General features: G+C 37.3%; 1 long non-coding RNA gene across 1 annotated transcript; it reads right to left on the reverse strand.

The window, feature by feature from the left end:
* Positions 1–482: 482 nt before the first annotated feature.
* Positions 483–3,334, reverse strand: LOC120969458 (uncharacterized). Its single transcript, XR_005763701.2, has 3 exons — positions 3,201–3,334; positions 2,410–2,948; positions 483–1,373 (listed from the first exon to the last, which is right to left on the reverse strand). It is a non-coding gene; the product is annotated as an uncharacterized lncRNA (long non-coding RNA).
* Positions 3,335–4,875: the final 1,541 nt, after the last annotated feature.

The raw sequence follows: 4,875 nt of genomic DNA on the forward strand, positions 1-4,875 counted from the left end.
CTCAAAGTTAGTGTATTGTAGTGCTAAAAGAGAACTACTTAATCATCGAGAAGAAGACTATGCAGCAAGATTATCCTGCAACAATGCACCCATAAGACTTCCTTTTGTATCTTTTTCCTTAATTTTGTCAACATTAAGACTCCATCAAGAAATTGATTATAATTATACAACCTGAGAATGCATGTACACACGGTAATCGAGTTAAAAAATCATTATCTACGACAAATCAACCCATATTATAACTGTCTAGTAGTCCTTCACCATTCCCATGAAGCTAATCATGTAAGAAGAAACATAATTGCATTGAATAGGGGGGGGGGGGGGGGGTTACTTGATATGCAAAATAACCCAAGCCAGCAAGGCAGTACGATACAAATGTGCGTAGACATTAATGATTGGAGATCCAAATAATAGGAACAAAATGTGCAAACATCCAAGGACACTCACTCAATGAGAGAAAGAAGAAACAAATATTACATTGTTTACGATATCATATTAGTCCATCCATTACTGAATTGACCTCCTCTAAAAATAGAAAAGAATAGGGATGCCATAAATAATCAACTGTTTTCCGCAAATTGAGCCAAGTATGCTACTTAAAAGATTTCCAGAATGACAAATTCATGACTCCCCAACTGTGCTTTTAATGATTTCAAAAAAATAAATTGTTACTAAATGCACCATAAACTTGAGAGCATACAAAGTGTATATACCAAGGATCTCTTCATAATTATCACTGCAAAAGAAAGACATTGGTGATGGAATATTATCAGAATTAATCAGGACATATGCTCCTCCCTTACATTAATCTATAAGGTATTAGATCATATAACATGATTCTTTCAATTATATGGAAATGATAATAGATGCAAGCATGGCCATATATTCTGCTTAAATAAAGAAATAGATACTAAACTTTATCTGCTCGTCATGTGTGTCTAGTAAAGTCTGTACATGTATGTATAGCATAGATGTCAAAAAAAAGTCTGCACATGTATGTATAGCATAGATATCAACTACAACAACATACAGTTTAGGATCATGGGATCAGTCAGTATGTACATAATTTTTTTGGAAGTTTGTTGGTGATACTAATCAGATCTTAAGTACATAGCAGCTCTTACTAAGCGAGTTCCAACACTGTACAGAATACGTAAAATGTACAAAAATCAACTCGCATATGTTCTTTATTACTTAGTACATCAATTTAGCAAAGGGATGGCACTAAGATAACCAAGTGGAATAAGTATGAGAAAGAACTACCAAGAGCTTAACTTGGGCATTATTTCCGATCTTCCTTGTGGCTTTGAATAAATACTATACTAAGGTGCAGTCTTCTCGACCTTCCGAACACTCCATGTATGCAAAGAGCACTATCAAAAGAAATTCAATTAAAACTTGCATAATTTATGCTTCTAAGACGCACATATCGTTATTGGATAATTGCATGAGAATAAAATTGAAAGAACATATTGAAGTTGATAAAACCATATATTTGACTTGTAAGAAACGTATACAGGTAGATTTGACAAAGCAAGAAATTAACTCTCCGAAATGACTTATCCACTTTCCAACAAAATTAGAAGAGATGCTCGATTTCAATGTGCGGATATATATATAGGGATTGACTATTCGTCACCCTGGGTGAGGAATAGTTATTCTTCACCCCCTCTATTTTACCATTACGTTCCGTAAGTTTTGTCTTATTTCTGACGTAAAAAGAGACCGTCAGAAAATATATAATTGCCGTAAAAAATATTTTATGTTATGTAAAATTACAAACGTAAAAACATAGTGTAAAATATACATAAACTCCAAATTTTCTTGTCTTATGACCTATATTTTTATTTTCTTTTACCAAATTTTACGTAGTGAATCTATAGGAATGTAATTATTTGAATTTCAAATGTAATTTAATTATGAAATGACTTATTCTGCACCCTGGGTGATGAACTGCAACACTATATATATATATATATATATATATATATATATATATATATATATATATATATATATATATATATATATATATATATATATATCTTACCCATGGCAGTATCTATGACAGGTCTGAAACTAATGAATGCATGTCATGAAACTGTACATGCTCATTACAGACTAAGTCTCATACTGCAGGAAGCGCAACATAAAATTCTTCAAGAACGAAAGCCTACTCCATTATTGCTCCTTGCATACTTCATTTGATGGACTGCTGCAAGCGTTGGCTGGCCATGGCAATGAAGGTGTGCTAACTTCCTATGGTGTTATTTATAGGTCTAAACAATGAGTAAATCTTGTCTAATATACATAGACTGCGATTGAGGAACAGCGAGGGAGGAACTATGGCGTGTGTAACTACCTTATGAAAAGAGTATGTGAGAGAAGATTAAGCTGCTTAGAACAGACCTCCAAGAAGGTTAGAATAATGGTGGAGTCGTCATCCTTGAGTAAGCTGCAGATCTCACAAAATGTATTGCCCGCTGAACATTGATAAATGAACTGAAACACCAAGGAGATCATGGAAGAAGATTTTCTACGGAGGTATAAGCATCCATAGCACGAATAGTGGCAGACGATGGACAAATTTTAAGTCAAATATGTGTTTCACAAATCATAGCAGCAGAAGAGTACTAAGAATTGAAGACCTGTAATTGATAGAAATTCAGAGTGCACTATAAGACATTCATAAATTCAGAAAAATAAATCTGTACCTGCCCCCAGCCCCTTTGTCTCTCCAGCCTTTCCTGTCCATCTTCTTGATGGCTGCACCCGAGCCAACCACCAGTCCTACAGCCCACAACCTGATCCTCTTTGTTTCCCCTTCTTCCTCCTAGGTCTTAGTGATGAACGAAAACAACCATCCTACCTTGTCCTACGGGGTCCGCCGTCCAGTGCACGAAGCCCATCAAAGAAAATATCTCCGAACTTGATTCAAATTTGAACTACTGTAACAACAGTAAGAAACAAAATAAAATAGGTTAGTTTATCTGTCCTATGGTAAGTTTTGCGGCAGTGGACTTGGACTGAAGTCTGAAGCCATTGCTGAGAGTATGGGGAAATCTAACGCTATGCAATTGAAGTGAAATCCATGGAGAGGACAGATAGGACGACATGGACCATAGAAAGAGAAGATTGCGCCTAGAAGGAGATTGGCAACAAAGACAATGGAGAAAGAAGAAAGAGGAGGCCGTGCTAACCCATGACATCGTTGATGGGTGTAAGAGGAGAGATTTGAGAGCCAGGGAGATGTCTGGGTGAGCAGTAGATGGAGGAGGTGGCGATGGCCTGCACGTTAGCGATTGTGCGAGAGGTGGAGAGGAGGATTGTGCGGGAGGTGGAGAGGAGGCGTGTGCGGTTCTGTGATTATAGATTGACCTAGAAATATTGGGCAGATCCAAACCGTAATTATTGGGGCCCACAAGATAAACGGCTCCTAATTACCGATTAACGTGGTAATTCCATGGGAGTCTGTAATTAGTAAAAGTAAGTAAGTATGAAAGTATAGAAGTATAGATTTCTCTGTCGTATTTTGTACGGAGTATCTCATTGGTTGGAAAGGCATGCAAATTCCCAAACCGCTTCCTACATACTGTATCGAATTTTTTGCCTAACAAGTTGTGCCGTGCAATTGGAATTCCAACTTGAGTACTACTACTAGTAGGAGTACCAGGGGCCAGTTCTTTTAGGCTTCTAGATTAGTAATCCCATAACTACTACCTCCGTCCTGGTTTATTGGTCCCCATTGTAATCTGTGTCAAATTTTGATCATAAATTTAACTAATGAAATGTTAGTGCATGTCACATGCACTAACATTTTATCAGTTAAATCTTTGATCAAAATTTAGCACAAATTATAATGGTGAGGAATAAACCAAGACGGAGGTACTACTAGTAGTAGTTTAGAAGCCCAAATAAATGAGTGAGACGCCTTAATGTTACTCTGCACCGTGACTAGTCTTATGGGAAAAGCTGGGAAAGCCGCCAAAGAACTGGCCCTAGGAGTAGTAGCTAGGGATACTAGGAGTAGTAGCTAGGGATTGAGTGTGCGAGATGAACCGGAGAAAGTAAATGCAGAGAGATGAAATGCAAAAAAGACGGAGGGATGTTATGGTTGCTTGTCTGTTTATTTTACCAGGCCACTTATTACTGGGAGTGGTTGGGTTTTGTGATATGACGGCTTTACTGCCGCGCCACGAGCAGGGTGAGAGGTGAGACTCCCGTGCAGCGCCGCCCTCTACACTAGTACTACTATATCGGTCGTGGTTTATCCCCCATTGAATTTGACCGAAGATTTAACTGATAAAATGTTAGTGCATGTCAACAAAAACAATATCGTTGGATTCGTATTTGAACATAGTTTTCAATGATATAATTTTAGGTGACATGCATCATCATTTATCGTACTATATATAATGTTAGTTCAATTTTTGGTCAGACTAATCTATAGTAAGGTGCCCGTGCGTTGCACGGAAGAGTGAAATGCATTGATCAGGGAGTTGTTTATTTTGACAAAGGATGTGTGGGTCATCTCATGTGTAACGGGTATCGATAGGTTTGTTCGGATATTATTTCATCTCTAGAGCTCACAAACATCTGTGTGAAATAGATAAAAAAGTATCTTCTGCAAACAAAAGCGTTCAACTGTTCAACCTGCATCCAAAACTTGTGAAGAAATAACTCTTATTGTGCTTTGCAGGAAATGATCTTCAAGAATTAGTTTTTGAGTATCCATTGTTATACATGTTGGCTACAGATGACATGGCACTTTCTTATAGTCAACAGTTGGCTATACTATTTAAGTATTAACCATGCCCTTATACACCTAGACGGAGGGATTAAATCAGGATGACTTGGAAGGGGGCAGAGGATATG

Source organism: Aegilops tauschii, chromosome 7 (assembly GCF_002575655.3).
Source record: "Aegilops tauschii subsp. strangulata cultivar AL8/78 chromosome 7, Aet v6.0, whole genome shotgun sequence".
Classification (NCBI taxonomy): Eukaryota; Viridiplantae; Streptophyta; class Magnoliopsida; order Poales; family Poaceae; genus Aegilops; species Aegilops tauschii.